Here is a 19,331-nt window from a genome sequence, read left to right as displayed (position 1 = left end):
CTCTCTCTCTCTCTCTCTCTATATATATATATATATATATATATATATATATATATATATATATGTCAATTTTGGATTGTTAAATTTGCTTACACTTAATCTTTAAATTGTAATAGCAAACAAAATTAAACATAACACCATCTGTAAACACAACAGCCTAGCCCACAAAATGGAATAGTCAATTGAATAACACCATCACATTATCATATGTAAACGCAACAAAATAGAATAATCAACTGAATAACCAACACAACACCATATGTAAACACAAACGAATAGCCAACACAATTGAATCAATCATGCAACACCATTTCTAAATACATCTGAACACAACATCACCATTGATTCATACTTCAACATCACTATTCAATATTGAAATAAAATCACATTCATAAGGCCTCAGATAAGACATAATTTACCAACAAACAAAACCAAAATTTGTAGGCCCTTAGAGAAATAGTTTGCATATGTACTGGACTAACTTAAAAAGTGCTTAAATACATGCATATCATTACAAGTTTCATGGCATCTTTGACAATGAATAAGTGCTATTTTGAATATTATTTGAACTACTTCCCACTGATAACGCTTAAATCACCATTCAAAAATCAATTAAAAGAATGAGTAACTAACGTCTCAGGGTTAAATCTCATAGGAAATGATATATCGTAAAGAATTCCGTATCAAGAAATTTGGACTTTAAAGTAGCTCATTTGTAATAATAAGACAATTGGATGAATGGTAACACCAACTTAAAAGAAAGTTTTGATTATTAATTATTAAAATTAAACTAAATTTGGAACAAGTCAAGAGCTAACAAGCAACATAGGGGGGGGGGGTGATTGGAAATCAGTGTCACATAGGGGTGATTGTGCTGCTCTACAATGGTGAACATTCATGAAAGTTATCATCATTGGCGCTAATCATTTTTCGATCTCAAATCATGTATGCATAAAATCTCCTCTCCTTCTCATCTATATGTCATTTCTAATTAACTCAATCCCTTACTCTACTCTCTCTTTCAAAAATAGGGAAAACAGATCTGACCCATAGCATCTTTTTCATGCAAACTATAAACATCTAAACCTAAATTGCTAGAATTGAACTAATTACCCACTCCAGTTAATCTCTTTTGAGCATCAATCGAAAATCAGCAGTAGGAATATAATTAAGTGTGCAAGCTTAATCTATAATTTTGACCCCATGGTAATTAGACCAAATTCATGCATGAAAAACAACAAAAAGAGCATAGCACAATACCCACTACGTTAAATCAACATCTACCCCTATTTGAGCATCCTAGATCTTGGCGTTTTAGCCACCCATCACAAAAAGTAAAGAAAATATATCTTCCATGAAAAATTCCATGGATAACTTGAAATCAAGCAATTAAGAGTAAACCCACTTTAAATTTAACTTGAATTTATCAAATTTAAGATTCTAATTGCAAATCTCCCCCCTCCCCCGAGAACTAGAAAAAGTGCCCTTTTAAAGGTAAAGTATTCTCACTTCTCAAAACTCACTCAATAGTCTAACTCTCTGAACTCACTAATCGAACTCCCTTACAATTTTACCCTTTGTACTATTTATAGTTTCCAAAAGAATTGGCCAAAAAATCCACTTTATAACTGATTTGGTGATGTTAGTTAGGTTGGCTAAGCCTAATAAGCGACTCACCCTTTCGGCTTTTGATGCTCTAAGCTTCAAGTGTTCAAATCTCAGTCACCTTAAACCACTATATTATCACTCTTTGATGTGTACCATCTAAGTAAACAGAAAATGAGTAGTGGAGTATTCAAGGACTTTTCAATGTACTTTTAGAGATGTGGAAAGCCTCATATATCCAAATCTGAAATTTATAAAATAATAAACAAATAAATAGAGTTGGTGAAGCACTACACAAATAAATAAGAATATATCATGAATCGACTAAATGATTGATAATAAGCACCAGAAATGCCTAGGAAAAATTGTACAGAACATAAGATGCATTCTTCTCTTCATTATATATTCTCATCTACTTCTTCAAATTAATTTGATTCTTAATATAGGTCAATGTTAAATCAAAAGACTATTCCATCTATGAATAACTTTTAAAGAAATCCAAATGTCACGCCCCGTGACTATCCCCTTAACGTAACATGGGACCTAAGATTACAAGTGATCCAAGTTAACCTTGAGTCTGACATATCATAAGCATACTGAAAATAACGAAGTAACATATGAACTATGTGAAAGCTAAAAATTGTGGATAGCTGAAAGTGGGGAATACCCAACTAATCTGAAAGTATAAAGCATACTAAAAGGTTAATAACAACTAAAAGACGAACTTCATAATTCAAGATGATTCTTTTAATATGTTTGAAATGCCTCTAACTAAGTTCAGTTGCTGGGACATGCCCCCAGCTAACTCTAACAAAGCTGAAAGCTGAATAAAAAGAATAAAGTGAAAAACATTTCCGTTATCCTCGACGTATGATGACTCACCACTGAAGTTGTTGAATGCTGACCGAGAATAGATCTAGCGTGATCTGGATGTTGAGTACCTAAACCTACATCATGAAAGTCTGTAGCACAGAGTATGCGTCAGTACTTGGAATGTACTAAGCATGTATGATATAGATACTAAGTTGTACAAATACATATAGATTGAACAAAGCATAACTGAAGCAATGACATAAACTAAGTAAGAATGTAAATACTGAAACATGACTGAAAAGTTAAGCTGAATGCAATGACCAAGTATTAGTCATGAAAATAACATGTTGAACTGAATGTTGAGGTATATATTGAAAACTTGGTCAAATGCATTGAGAGTTTGACTGTGGGAGATACTATTCATCGACATAGACAACATGAACTAAACGTGGAGTCTAATGAATACGCCCCATCGAGAGGACTCAATATACCTTGTCAGGGGCATAAAGGCATGACTAGCCTGATCACTAAATCTGATGCCCAACAAAGGAGATTTATAATCCTATGGGGGTTCTGGGATTTTCAGGGTATGCTGAACCTTAGTCTACTCGGTCTAAGTCTACTCCAAACTAAATATGCATATGACACAAATGCAACTAAAATACTGAATAGCTCAAAATAACAACATTCTAACTCATAATTTAACATTTATATGCTGATAATGTGACATCCAAAATATGGAGAATGATTATATGTTTAGATGAACTAGCAAGTGTAATTAATGAGCCATGAGAATCTACACAAACTAGGGTTTTGAGTTCCATACAAGTAATTAAGTAAACTTCCTAAGAAAACCTGTTATTGATTTAGGATACTACAACAATTGAATCACAGTAAATATCCAAGGTTTTAGAAACCCTCGGTCTAAACAGTATATGGAGAATAAAGGATCTAACTAAATTCTAGGGACCTAGTAGATGAAAGAAACCCACTAGTGAAATTCCACATATTTGGTGACGAAATCTATGGAGAAATGCTTTGATTTCGTGGCTGAAACTTGAAGAACATTGTTGCTTGCTCTTGAAGGAATCTGGCGCCTTTTTTTCGTTCTAATTTTGATGATTTTTGGTGAATGAGGATTCTGGGTATGTCTAACTAAGTTATTAGGCTTATATTGAGTAAAACAATGTAATTTAGGCATCAAACGATGTAGTTTAAGTGTTCAATATATTGGGAAAAGGACCAAAATGACCCTGACTTAAATCTGATGAGTGTCACTGATATACCGTGGTTTCACGGTATTATTAATGCTTTTTCCTTAAGTTTAGTGTGTCCAAAAGCCTTTTTGTGCTAATTTTTTTTTATGTAAGTTTCTCTTTATTTGCAGGAAATCTGTCTAAAAGATGAATGCGAAGGTTTTTGAGCAAGAAATACAGAAAAGTACCACCTACGGAGCTTGTGATGGTCCGTCATTCTCGTGACGGTCCGTAGGTGGCATCGTAGTGCAGCTGCTGAAGAAAGATGGGAAATTCTGACCAAGTGTGGGGTTACGAAAAGCGTGACGGACCATCGTAGCCATGACGGTCCGTCCTGCTGGTTTGTCATGAAGATCAGAGAGGTAGTCCCAGTACCCAAATTCCAAGAGTTCAAGTGTTTAGGAACGGAGACCCTCGACGGACCGTTGTGACTGTGACGACCCGTCATACCTGCCGTCGAGGGTAATGAAGAGAGGAGAAGAAGAATTGCACAAGTATGGTACGATGAAGTCTATGACGGTCCGTTGTGACCACGACAATCCGTCGCGAAGCCTGTCCATCAAGCCGCGTTTTGACAGATTTCCAGCAAATAGAGTCCTTATTTAATTAGGTTTTATTTTTTAAGAATAGTTCGAAAAACCTCGTTTTTGAGGTTAGACCCTTGATTATTGTTAGACCCTTGATTATTGTTAGACTCTGGATTTTTGGTGAGACTCTTGAATATTTTGAGACTCTTGTAATTGATTGTTGGTGATTTTTGTTGATTAATCAAGCGAACTTTTGGATTTTACCCTTTCTCATTGAAGTAAGTGCATGAATTCTTATATCATATATTTGAATATTGTGATTATGACTGTGGGTAATTATACTCCATTAACTAGGGTTGTGGGAACCATAGGCGAATAATGAAGTAAAACCTAACTAAAATAACAATTCTAGAATTGTGTCTTGCATGTATTGATAATTCTTTCGCTTAGAAGTCTTTTAACGGATGGCCAACGTTAGAACTCGCCTTAATGCTACTTGCCGGACCAAGGAGGTAGATAATAGGAAAAGAATTATCAACATAGATTTAGTGTATACTATCTAATAGGCTAGTATTGATTGGTACGAGGTAATAACTTAGTCAAATATCGAATATGATGCTTAATATGAGGTAAAGATAAGGGTTAGTATAGCAACACACGTAGCCGGACCAAGGTGCGGAGTGAAATTTTCTAGATGCCGGACCAAGGATTTAGAAATACATAACTTATCACTTTGCATGCAAGATACTAGGAAAGAATTGTTATAGTTAGAATTATCAAGTTATGAACCTGTGGGGAACACGTAAACCCTAGTTACTTTTATTAGTTGACTAAACTCCAACATTTGTAGCTCTTAATTGTCTCCTTCAATTTCTCTAGTTATTTTCATTTATTTAGAAATAGAAAACCCCCCCTTTATCATTTTTGCTTTCCAAGGAAGTAATTGACTGAACAATAGTAATAATAGATTGAAGTTAAGTCTAAACTATTTTCCTCGTGGGAACAATCCCAACCTCACTAGTTAGGTTGTTTACTTGACATGACCGCTTTACTTCTTATTTGAGAAGTAAGTTTGAGTGTATCAAATTTTGGCGCCGCTGCTGGGTAAAGTATCTTTTAGATTAACTTAAACTTATTACTTTAGTTTAGTTGATATTTTCTTGATTTTACTTTGTTTTATTGTTTTTAATTCTTGCAGAACCATCTTTCTTGTATGCCAAATACACAGAGAGGAAGAGAACCCTTGTTTCCCTACGATCACGAATTAGAGCGTACACTATGCAACATGAATCGAAACTTGGGAATTAATGATGATGATCCAAACCAGAACATCCCAGCTCCGATTGATGTTCATGGTCAGTTGTTACCCGATGCTCCGGGTGAATACCAACAGAGGGGACAAAATCCCGCTCTACGGCCCCAAGAATGCTACAGAGGCTATGACAATATAGCAGACTCCGATGGGCCACTTGTCTTGTCCCCTCTACCACCAGGCCACACTTTTGTGATAACTAGTAGCCTGATGCAAATGCTCACTGCCAGAGGTTTGTTTTCAGGGCTACCTTCTAAGGATCCACATGCCCATATAGCTAAGGTAAGGGCAGTGTGTAAAAGTTGTGTAGGGAGGGATGACTTGGACTTGGATGTAATAAGGCTAAGAGTGTTTCCTCTCTCACTGACGGGAGAGGCTGCTATATGGTTCAATGAGCTCCCTTACAACTCAATTTTCACTTGGAACCAACTAAGGGACGTTTTCTTAGCATGCTACTACCCGGTCTCCAAGAAACTAAACCACAATGACAGAGTGAACAACTTTGTGGCACTACCAGGGAGTCAGTTAGTAGTTCTTGGGATAGATTCACCTCGTTTTTGAGAAGCGTCCCAAATCACCGTATAGATGATGAGTCACTGAAGGAAAACTTCTATTGGGGACAGGATGATAATAACAAAGCGGTGTTGGACACTATAGCAGATGCTGAGATTGCTGAAAAATTAGAGAAAATCTCTCGGAATAATAAAGCTTGGAGTACTAGGAAGTCAGATACCGGGAGAAATACATTCGCAGTGCAGTCCACTCACAACCCAGCCACAGATGAGATTCGTGAAGAAATGGCTCAGATGAGAACTGAGCTTGGGTTGGTACTAAAACATGTCATTAGGGGTGAAAAAAAGATAAATGCAGTCAGCTACTTGTCGAAACCACCACCACAAAATGATAAGTGCTATTATGAGGAGAATTCCTATGCAGTAATGAGCAGACGGGGGGTTTCCGACCAAGTGACCAAGGCTCTAATCAGGAGAATTGGCGCCAAGGTCAAGGGAACCAAGGTCGGAAGTAACTATAACCATGAGGGTCATTATGTCCGAGATGGAAACTACAACTGCGACAACAACTTCAACAGGGGTAACTATGGTAATAGAAATGATAGGAATGGGCCCTATGTTCCTCGTCAAAATCGTGAAGTTACGCCTAGGGATGGTGGAGGTAGTATGGCGCGAGTTGAGGATATGTTCCATAAAATGATGAGGAGGTTCGATGCTAGTGATGATCACAATAAAGAGTTCAGGAATGATTTAGCGGGTATTGGGCAAAAAGTCGATACACATGCAATATCGATTAAGCAACTTGAGTTACAATTGGCCCAATTATTTGCGACTGTGAAGACACGGCAACCGGGCACTCTTCCTAGCAACACTGTCCAAAATGTGAAAAATGATGGACATTATATGACAATCACTACTCGCGGTGGCAAGCAAACCATTGACCCACCTATGCCGTCTAATGAGAAAAAGGTGACAAAAGATACTGATAAAGTGGTAGATGTTAATGGTGAAGTAGATGATAACACTGTAAAAGATGCTAAAGTGCCTAAAAAGGTAACTCCCATGCCTAGGCTACCACCCCCATTTCCTCAAAGATTATTGAAAAAGACCGAGGATGGTAAATATCGGCGTTTTAACAATGTTGAAGCAACTTTCTATCAATTTCCCTTTGGTAGAACCTTTAGAACAAATGCCCGGTTACGCCAAGTTTATAAAAGATCTGGTTACAAAGAAAAGATCGGTCACTTTTGAGGATGATGATAGAATGCAGCATTGTAGTGCTATTGCTACAAGATCTCTGGTACAAAAGAAAGAAGATCCAGGTGCGTTCACTATTCCTTGTACAATCGGGCTATTACATTTTGCAAAAGCATTATGTGATCTGGGGGCAAGCATAAATCTCCTGCCCCTCTCGATCTATAAGAAGTTGGATTTGGGTGATCCAAAGCCTACTACGATGCGGCTACTGATGGCTGATCGAACAGTAAAAAGGCCTATAGGGATACTCCACGATGTGCTAGTAAAAGTGGAGTCGTTCATATTTTCGGCAGATTTTGTTATTCTTGATTGTGAAGTCGATTTTGAAGTGCCCATCAATCTTGGAAGGCCATTCCTTGCTACGGGAAGAGCCTTAGTAGATATGGAAAAGGGACAGATGAAATTTCGGTTGAACAATGAGGAAGTGACCTTTAACATTTGTAGATCCATGAGGCAGACTGGTGAGCTCCAATCGGTATCTGCTATATCCTAAAACATTGGTGAGACATCTGAGACACAAATAGAAGAACGTCTAGGTGTAGAAGCATTAGCGGCAGTGATAATGAATTTTGATAGCGATTGCATTGAAGAGTATGAGTCATTAGTCGCGGCTCTTGATCGAGGTGATGTTTGGTTTAAACCGAAGAAATATGATTTAGATATGAAGAGTCGTGAGTCCCCACCCGCGAAACCATCTATAGAGGAGGCTCCAAAGTTAGAACTAAAAGCTCTCCCACCTCATCTCAGGTATGAATTCTTAGGAAATGGTGACACTTTGCCGGTAATCATTGCATCAGACCTGAATGAACAACAAGTTGAGAGTTTGGTGAAAGTGCTAAAAAGGTTCAAAAGAGCTATTGGGTGGACTATTGCGGACATTATTGGGATCCCTCCTGGTATTCGCTCTCATAAAATCCAACTCATTCCTGATCATAAGCCAAGTATTAAGCACCAGAGACGCTTAAATCCACCTATGCAAGAGGTCGTGAAGAAGGAAATCATTAAGTGGTTGGATGCCGGAGTAATCTATCCGATCGCCGATAGTAGTTGGGTATGCCCTGTTCAGTGTGTACCTAAGAAAGGGGGAATGACTGTGGTCCCCAATGAAAAAAATAAACTTGTTCCAATGAGACCGGTTACTGGATGGAGGGTGTGTATGGATTACCGCAAATTAAATGCATGGACTGAAAAAGACCACTTTCCTATGCCCTTCATCGATCAGATGTTGGATAGACTTGCCGGAAAAGGGTGGTACTGTTTTCTTGATGGATATTTAGGGTATATTCAGATTTCTATTGCACCAGAAGATCAAAAGAAAACCACTTTTACTTGTCCATATGGGACCTTTGCATTCAAAAGAATGTCGTTTGGGTTGTGCAATGCACCCGCCACATTTCAGAGATGTATGATATCAATATTCTCCAACATGGTGGAAGATACTATAAAAGTTTTTATGGATGATTTTTCTGTGGTTGGTGATTCATTCGAGCGGTGTTTGAACAATTTATCTGAGGTCCTTAAGAGACGTGAAGACTGCAATTTAGTACTAAATTGGGGAAAATGTCATTTCATGGTTAAAGAAGGTATTGTTTTGGGTCATCGCATTTCAGAAAAGGGCATAGAGGTTGATCGAGCTAAAGTCGAGGTAATAGAGAGACTTCCCCCACCGATCTCTGTGAAAGGTGTGAGAATCTTTCTTGGGCATGCATGTTTTTACCGATGATTCACCAAAGACTTTTCAAATATTGCACATCCATTTTGCAAACTGCTGGAGAAAGATTGTAAATTTTGTTTTGATGAATCCTGTCTTAAAGCATTCGGCGAGCTAAAAGAAAAATTGGTGTCTGCACCTATCATTATTTCTCTGGATTGGAACAGTCCATTTGAGGTGATGTGGGATGCTAGTGGGGTTGCTCTTGGTGTAGTATTGGGACAAAGAAAGAACAAAATCCTTCACCCCATTTACTATGGTAGTAACACCCTAAATGAAGCTCAGAAGAACTACACAGTGACTGAGCAAGAACTCCTTGCAGTAGTCTTTGCTTTTGAAAAATTTCGCTCCTATTTGCTAGGTACTAGAGTTATAGTGCATACTGACCACTCAGCATTGAGATATTTGATGGCATAGAAGGATGTGAAACCTAGGTTGATTCGTTGGGTATTATTGCTACAAGAATTTGACTTTGAAGTGATGGATAGAAAAGGGACTGAAAATCAAGTTGCTGATCATTTGTCCCGTCTAGAGGATGAAGCTATGAGAGAGTTAGGGGATAAGACTGACATTGATGATACTTTCCCCGATGAGCATGTATAAGCTGCTTCACAAGACTTGATTCCATGGTTCGCAGATTTTGCGAACTATCTGGCTAGTGATATTGTTCCATCGGACTTGTCCTTTCATCAAAGAAAAAAGTTCATGTACGATGTGAAGAAGTTCTTTTGGGATGAACCATACTTATATAGGAGTTGGCCGACGGGCTTATTCGGCGTTGTGGGCCAGAATGTGAGATGTTGAGTGTGTTAGAATCATGCCATTCCTCACCCGTTGGTGGACATCACAGTGGTATCCGAACCGCTCATAAGATATTACAATGTGGTTACTATTGGCCAACTCTTCATCAAGATGCTCATGAGTTTGCTAAAGCATGTGATTGATGCCAACGAGATGGCGGCATTTCAAGAAAGCAAGAGCTCCCTCCCCATTCTTATGATTGAGTTATTTGATGTTTGGGGTATTGACTTTATGGGCCCTTTTGTGAGTTCTCATGGAATGAAGTACATTCTAGTAGCGGTTGATTATGTATCTAAATGGGTCGAAGCCATCGCCCTCGCAAACAATGAAGGGAAGAGTGTCACTGCATTCTTAAAAAAGGAATATAGTATCTCGTTTTGGCACCCCAAGGGCAATTATTAGTGATGGGGGCTCCCACTTCTGCAACAGATTGTTCAAGGGATTATTGGAGAAATATGGGGTTCGCCATAATGTGGCCACTCCTTACACCCTCAAACTAGTGGGCAACTTGAAGTGTCGAATCATGAGATCAAACAGATATTGTCAAAAACAGTGAATGCTAGTAGAACGGATTGGTCAAGAAGGCTTGATGATGCTCTTTGGGCCTACCGGACAGCGTATAAGACTCCCATAGGTATGTCCCCATACCAACTTGTATATGGTAAAGCTTGTCATCTTCCGGTTGAGTTAGAGCATAAAGCCATGTGGGCTATGAAGAAGTTGAAAATGGATTGGAGCAAAGCTGCAGAACAACGGTTAACTGGGTTGAATGAACTCGATGAATTTTGCCTGAAAGCTTATGAAAGCTCAGCCCTCTACAAAGAAAAGATGAAGAAGTACCATACCAAAAAATTGAAAAACGAGAGTTTATGGTCGGGGATATGGTGCTTTTATTCAATTCTAGGTTGCGCTTGTTTCTGGCCAAGCTCAAGTCCAAATGGACAGGTCCTTACTTGGTTACCCAACTATTCCCTCATGGAGCAGTTGAGTTGGAAACTAAGGAGGGTGTGCGGTTCAAGGTGAATGGACAACACATAAAAATCTATTTCGGACATGCTGAATTGGCGAATGAAGTGATCGAGGAATACCATCTTGATAAAGTCTGAGTAATCAAGTGTCCTCAGTCGTGCCGCGACGTTAAATCAGGTGCTTGTTGGGAGGCAACCCAATACTTATAGTTTTTCTTTCTAGTAATGGTAGCATTTTCTACTAATGGGTTTTAAATTTGCAGGCACATCACCAGGAAATTCTGCAGAAAATCACTCTGCAGCAGTCACTGACGGATACAGCGACGGACCGTTGTGCATGTGACGGACCGTCGCATGAATCCGTCGTGCCAGGTACGTCTTTCTGTTATTTTCAAACTAGGGCACAAGCGCCGAACCAACGACGGACCGTCACAACGGAGACGGACCATTGTCGGGGGACTCGTCTCGTCATTAATGAAGCGTACCCGACCCGACCCGGCTGGTTTTTTAAAAAAAAATTCAACATTTAAAACCCCCACCCTTCATTTCACCCCATTCCTTCACTCTTTCTCCCATTTCCCTCCCTTTTCAACTTCCAAAGATCATAACCCCTCTCTCTTACAACCGATCATTTTCCTCAAATTCTCCAAATTCCTAAAATTCATTATCTACTAGTCGGAGCTGCCACTGTGGGTCTCTACTTGATCACCAAGTACCTTTCTCTCTTGTTTTTCTCAAATTCAGGTATGTGTCTCTAATTTCTACTCATTTATATTGCATTTTTGTTTATCAATTAGTATTAGGCTAGTTCTTCTTGATAGGTTCATTCTTTAATAAAATTCTGTCTGACCTAAGTTGAAAATCCTCGAAATTGCTTTGTTAAAACTCTAGAAATAGGTGCTTTAGCATTGCTAGTTTACTAGGTATTTGGGTTAGACAAATGTAGGTTAAAATACTACCAATTCTATTTGGGTCATAGTCTCTCTATTTTTCTAAGTGTCCTCCAACGGACAACTACGACGGACTGTCATACCCACGACGGTCCGTCCTGCATAACCGTTACGACGGTTAGAGACCCCTCTCTTAAGGGTCTCCATACTTTTTCCAAGTCTTCTCTTACGAACAACTACGACGGACCGTCATACCCTCGACGGTCCATCCTGCATGACCGTTATGATGGTCAGAGACCCGTCTCCTAAGGGTCTCCATATTTTTTTTCAAGTGTCCTCTGACAGACACCTACGACGGACTGTCGTACCTGTGACGGTCCGTCCTGCATATACCGTCATACTTGTCAGAGACTCTCCTTCAGGGTTCTCCATATAAACATAGTCTAAGTAAGACACGACGGACCCCATGACAGTCTGCCGTACTCACGACGAGCCGTCACCTGGTCCGTTGTGTTTCACTGTTACTATGGTCATGTCATTACATCTTAACTCTTTTATTTATTTTGAGTGGTTTTGCTTGTCGTGTTAGCTCCTTCTAGTACTAATATTGATTCTTTACAGGTACTATCTACTATGGCACCAAAACAAGATCGAGTCTACGCACGCGGGCGATCGAAGTATGTCGCCACGTCTGCCCGCCTGGTCATTGGCTCTGATGATGAGCGTGACCCCGAGTACGTGCCCCCAGGCATTTCCACCCCATCTCGAGCTGCACGTGCTGCCAGAGCCACACCCAAAAAGGTGGCGTCCAGCGTAGTCACTGCCTCCCAATCTGATGAGGAGCGCACACTGATCGGCACACCTTCTGGGTCAGCTACTAATGAAGAAGGAGCGTCTGGCTCCTTAGGAGTTTCGTGGTCGGAGGAAGCTTCCGGATCTGCTGAGGTTCCCGCACCCGCCACCGCTGCAGCGTCGGCCTCGTCTGATGAGGCTGACAGTTCGGAATCCACACCCGGTTCACCAGCTCATGCTCTCACCCCGGCTACTGACCAGCCCAATCGGTGGTGTGTCGACGGGCAGTTTCAAGTCTACTCCGATGCAAAGTTCCTAAATGACAAAGGAGTTATGACTCGAACACTCACATTGGATCGGCGGGTCCTTATAGGGAGTCTCCCGATGATGCCTGAGATCCACAATCTCTTCACCAGACATCGATTGGAGTGGACAGCACGTCCGTTGGGACGTTATAGTGAAGAGCTGGTCCGAGAGTTCTACGCATCCTACGTAGCGACTCTCCGATCGCAGATTGATAGGCGGGCTGCCCCCGCCAAACAGGCCCCACTGGAGCAGGTCCGAGTACGTGGCGTTCTGGTTGATATCTCCCTGCCTGCCATCCGCCGGTTTCTATACGGCGAGGGTGTTGATGCTAATCGGACCCCTCTCACTGCCGAGTTTGACTACCGATGGCAGCTTGTTAAAGATGGCAAGTTCCTGCGCGAGCCATCGCTGAGAGAGACCACCAAGAGGTGGATGGCCCTGCACTTGTCAGTTGATGGAGAGGGTGCCGACTGGGTGACCAAGCCGAAGGGGGCCATCAAGAAGGCCAACCTGACTTTCACGGTGAAGTTTTTGTGGTTTATTGTCCGCCACTGCCTTTCCCCCACAGCCGCTGATAATATCGTCACATAGGATCGAGCAGTATTGATTGCGGCGATGATAGCCGGGTTCGAGGTGGATTTTGCGTGGCTTCTACAGGCGGTCATGCACGAGAGGGCTTTTAAGGTCACAACTACTTACCCGTTCTCGTGCATGATATTTTCTCTCTGCAGGTCCGCAGGTGTGCCTATATGGCACGTTGATCAGCTCAAGACCCCTCTGGGCACTGTTGATGTCGGCCTCATCTCTGATGAGGCCAATGAGTTGGCTCCATGCAGAGGGCCCCGTCCAGAGCTGCCCCCACTTGCTGACGATCTGGCTGATGCGGTAGCCCAGGACCGCACGGCTACGCAGGCGGCTTCCACTTACACTACCCCGGTCGAGTCTATCCCGGGTAGTAGCACTGCCCCGAGTTCCTCTCGCACAGCCCTTTACCTGCTCTGGTCCCGCTTGCTAGGGTTCAGAAATTAGAGGCGCAAATGGCTACACTTCTGCATCATATCCAGCCGTGGATGCAGAGGTCTATTACCGAGGCAGAAGAGCGCTTGGAGCGGAAAATGGTCCAGCACACAGAGCGGAAGATCGCTGAGGTTCACCAGCGCTTGGACGCTTTTGAGTTGCGGGTGATAGCCCAGCCAGCTCCTCCGGTGGATGTGTCGACCCTTCAGGCTGCGGTCGACAGTCTTCGCACAGACATCGACATGATCTTAGAGGCTAGGGTGCCTGAGTTTGAGGCCCCTTCTGCAGAGCCTGCTGAAGACACAGTGATGGCGGCCCTATTCACCACTTTAGAGATTCCACCACCTCCCCCTCTAGAGCATGCCAAGAGGCGTAGGGGTCGAGCGGAGGATGAGGCGCGAGCACGGAAGAAGGAGCGCCGTGAGATGGAGGCTGCGAGGAGAGCCTCGCTTGCTGAGGAGGAGGCGCGCCAGATGAGAGCAGGAGACTTAGCGGCTGGGGCGTCTAGCTCCCGAACTGTGGAGATAGCGGGAGGCACTGCTGATAGTGCTGTTGTTGCTGAGGACACCACTGAGGGTGTCCAGATTACAGAGGAAGTGGGTTCCGGGGAACCGGACCCACCAGCTTGCTTATCGTCGGCGCTTCGCGCCCCAGGTTTGCTTCACCTACCACTCTAGTATTTCAATTTTTATGCATTGGGGACAATTGCATGTCTTTTTGTAGGGGGTGGGGTAAATGGGAAGTGAGTGCTAGGGTGAAGTCTGAGTAGCCCAATTCACTGTCCTCTTTTGAGTTTTCTTGCCTGTGTTCTTTTTCCCCAAGAGACTGATTACTTTTTTTGTTGAACCGGCATGGCTAAAATGATATCCTGATAAAATGGAAAATGATGCATGACTAGGCATAGTAATTGATAAATGTGTGACTCTAAGCATGACATAAAGGTACACCACTGCATGACCCTAAGTCTAAAGTTTGAACTAGGTGTCTGATAATCTGGTAGAGTAATGAGATGTCACGTGAGTGTGAGGAAGATTTCCATAGTCCACTATTTGTACTGAGCTAGAACTTGCCTGATTAGTCTAGCTAAAAGTAAGCTGTAATCGACAATTAGGAAAGGATCATAGGCCCTTATTCAATATAGCCCATTTTTAGCTTAATAAAAGAAAACCAAATGAAATTTATCCTTCTTTGATCCAAATGATTTGAGCTTAAGCTAGACCTTTCTTTTTCACCCTAACTGATCTTTTCTGAGAATAATATGTTGGCCCTGGTCCCTCCTTGGACATGTGCACCTCAGCTTATGCCAAAAGCATAAGTTGAGGGTGCTAATGCAGTAAACAACCCTTTTTATGGCTCTGACCCAACTTTGGGTATTGTGTACTTTGACTCATGGCAAAGCTATGAGTTGAGGGTGGCTATTATGAGGAATTCTCTGGAAAGTGGGGTTGAAAGAACAAAGAGAGAGAAAGAACAAAAGTAAAGTGACTCAAGAATTAGTTGAAAGAAAAGTAAAGAAAAAAATATACGAGAAATACAAGCAAGAAAAGAAGAGAGTCACTTACACAAATGAGGAAAAAAGGGAAAATAGCAAGGTGAAAGATTAGAGAAACTGGGCAAAATAAAATGATAGAAAATGGTATGTTTAGCCGATATGTCAAGGAGGGCAAAAAGTCACTAAAGTATACCTAAATATACCCTACTGGACCCTAAGCCTATGTTACAAGCTAAGAAAGTCCTATCGTGATCCTAAGAGTTGTATAGCGAACTTAAAGCAATGAAAATAAGGGCAAGCTTATGGCAATATGTATGAATGAGTGTGAATTTATTCTGAGAGTGAGTGTTGAAAAGTAATCCTTATACTCAAATTGAAATCATGGTGTGAAAAATGAGGATTTTGTTTTGAAGTGAGGACACTAGTTGCAGTACCGGAAATATTAGCACCTTGGTGAGAAATTGAAGAGGAGAGGCGTTAGTGCATGGTGAGTCTGTGTCATGGTCTGATTCCACATAATTCAAGACTAATAGTGATAGCATGCATAAATATGATGAGATTGATCGGGATTGATAGCCAAATAATTGTGAAGGATAAAACATGGATACTATTGTACAAAGATTTTGTATTGAGTCATAGTGCGTCGCATTAGGACAAACAACGATTTAAGTTGAAGGTGTTGATATACCGTGGTTTCACGGTACTATTAATACTTTTTCCTTAAGTTTAGTGGATCCAAAAAGCCTTTTTGTTCTAATTTTTATGTAAGTTTCTCTTTATTTGCAGGAAATCTGTCTAAAAGATGAATGCAGAGGTTTTTGAGCAAGAAATACAGAAAAGTACCACCTACGGAGCTTGTGACGGCCCGTCATGCTCGTGACGGTCCGTAGGTGGTATCGTAGTGCAGCTGCTAAAGGAAGATGGGGAAGTCTGACCAAGTGTGGGGTTACGGAGCGCGTGACGGACCGTCATAGCCATGACGGTCCGTCCTGCTGGTTCGTCATGAAGATCAGAGAAGTAGTCGAGTACCAAAATTTTAAGAGTTCAAGTGTTTTGGAACGGAGACCCTCGACGGACCGTTGTGACTGTGACGATCCGCCATACCTTCCGTAGAGAGTAATGAAGAGAGTAGTGATACGCTCAAACTTACTTCTCAAATAAGAAGTAAAGCGGTCGTGTCAAGTAAATAACCCAACTAGTGAGGTTGGGATCGTTTCCACGAGGAAAATAGTTTAGACTTAACTTCAATCTACTATTACTATTGTTCAGTCAATTACTTCCTTGGAAAGCAAAAACAATAAAAGGGGGGTTTCTATTTCTAAATAAATGAAAATAACTAGCGAAATTGAAAGAGACACTTAACAACTTATAATGTTGGAGTTTAATCAATTAATCAAAGTAACTAGGGTTTACGTGTTCCCCACTTGTTCATAACTTGATAATTCTAACTATGACAATTCTTTCCTAGTATCTTGCATGCAAAGTGATAAGTTATGTATTTCTAAATCCTTGGTCCGGCATCTAGAAAATCTCACTCCGCACCTTGGTCCGGCTACGTGTGTTGCTATCCTAACCCTTATCTTTACCTCATATTAAGCATCGTATTCGATATTTGACTAAGTTATTACCTCGTACCAATCAATACTAGCCTATTAGATAGTATACACTAAATCTATGTTGATAATTCTTTTCCTATTATCTACCTCCTTGGTCCGGCAAGTAGCATTAAGGCGAGTTCTAACGTTGGCCATCCGTTAAAAAGACTTCTAAGCGAAAGAATTATTAATACATGCAAGACACTATTCTAGAATTGTTATTTTAGTTAGGTTTTACCTCATTATTTACCTATGGTTCCCACAACCCTAGTTATGGAGTTTAGTTACCCATAGTCATAATCACAATATTCAAATATATGATATAAGAATTCATGTACTTACTTCAATGAGAAAGAGTAAAATCCGAAAGTTCGCTTGATTAATCAACAAAAATCACCAACAATCACTTACAAGAATCTCAAAGTAATCAAGAATCTCACAAAAAGTCTAATGATAATCAAAGGCCTAACCAAATAATCCAGAGTCTAACAATGATCCAGAGTCTAACCTAATAATACAGAGTCTAACCTCTAAAACGAGGTTTTTCGAACTATTTATAGAAAATAAAAACCTAATTAAACAAGGATTCTATTTGCTGGAAATCTGTCAAAACGCGGCTGGGTCGACGGACCTCGCGACGGATCGTCCTGGTCACGACGGACCGTCATGGACTCTGTCGTCCCATACTTGTGCAATTTCTTCTGCTGCTCCCTTCATTACCCTCGACGGCAAGTATGACGGATCGTCACAGGCACAATGGTCCGTCGAGGGTTTTCGTTCCAAAACACTTAAACTCTTGGAATATGGGTACTGGGACTACTTCTTTGAACTTCATGACGAACCTGCAGGATGGACCGTCATAGACATGACGGACCGTCACGGACTCCGTAACCCCACACTTGGTCAGACTTCCCCATCTTCTTTCAGCAGCTGCACTACACTGCCACCTACGGACCGTCACAAGCATGACGGACCGTCACAAGCTCCGTAGGTGGTCTCTTCTGCATTTCTTCGCTCAAAAACCTCCGCATTCATCTTTGGACAGATTTCCCGCAAATAAGGAGAAATTTATATAAAAATTAGCACAAAAAGGCTTTTGGACATACTAAACTTAAGGAAAAAGTATTAATAATACCGTGAAACCTTGGTATATCAACACCCTCAACTTAAATTCGTTGTTTGTCCTCAAGCGACGCACTATGACTCAATACACAATCTTTGTACAATAGTATCCATGTTTTATCCTTTGCAAACATTTGGCTATCAATCCCGATTCATCTCATCATATTTATGCATGCTTTCACTATTAGGCTTGAATTATGTGGAATCAGACCATGACACAGACTCGCCATGCACTAACACCTATCCTCTTCAATTTCTCACCGAGGTGCTAATATTTCCGGTAATGCAACTAGTGTCCTCACTTCAAAACAAAATCCTCATTTTTCACACAATGATTTCAGTTTGAGTATAAGGATTACTTTTCAACACTCACTCTCAGAACAAATTCACACTCATTCATACCTATTGCCATAAGCTTGCCCTTATTTTCACTGCTTTAAGTTCGCTATACAACCCTTAGGATCACGATAGGACTTTCTTAGCTTGTAACATAGGCTCAGGGTCAGGTAGGGTATATTTAGGTATACTTTAGTGACTTTTTGCCCTCCTTGACATATCGGCTAAACATACCATTTTCTATCATTTTATTTTGCCCAGTTTCCCACATTCTTTCACCTTGCTATTTTCCCTTTTTTCTTGATTTGTGTAAGTGACTCTCTTCTTTTCTTGCTTGTATATTTTTTTTTTCATTTTTACTTTTCTTTCAACTAATCCTTGAGTCACTTTACTTTTGTTCTTTCTCTCTCTTTATTCTTTCAACCCCACTTTCCAGAGCATTCCTCATAATAGCCACCCTCAACTCATGGCTTTGCCATGAGTCAAAGTACACAATACCCAAAGTTGGGTCAGGGCCATAACGAAGGTTGTTTACTGCATTAGCCACCCTCAACTTATGTTTTTGGCATAAGCTGAGGTGCACATGTCCAAGAGGGACCAGGGCCAACACATTATTCCCAGAAAAGATCAGTTGGGGTTAAAAAGAAAGGTCTAATTTAAGCTCAGATCATTTGGATCAAAGAAGGATAAATTTCATTTGGTTTTCTTTTATTTAGGCTAAAAATGGGCTATATTGAATAAGGGTCTATGATCCTTTCCTAATTGTCTATTACAGCTTACTTTTAGCAGGACTAACCAGGCAAGTTCTAGCTCAGTACAAATAGTGGACTATTCAAATCTTCCTCACACTCACTTGACATCTCATCACTCTACCAGATCATAAGAAACATAGTTCGAATTTTAGAATTAGGGTAATGCAGTGGTGTACCTCTATGTCATGGTTAAAGCCACACATTTATCAATTACTATGCCTAGTCATGCATCATTTTCCAATTTATCAGGATATCATTTTAGCCATC

Source organism: Solanum pennellii, chromosome 5, assembly GCF_001406875.1.
Source record: "Solanum pennellii chromosome 5, SPENNV200".
Classification (NCBI taxonomy): domain Eukaryota; kingdom Viridiplantae; phylum Streptophyta; class Magnoliopsida; order Solanales; family Solanaceae; genus Solanum; species Solanum pennellii.
This window is presented reverse-complemented; position numbering follows the sequence as displayed.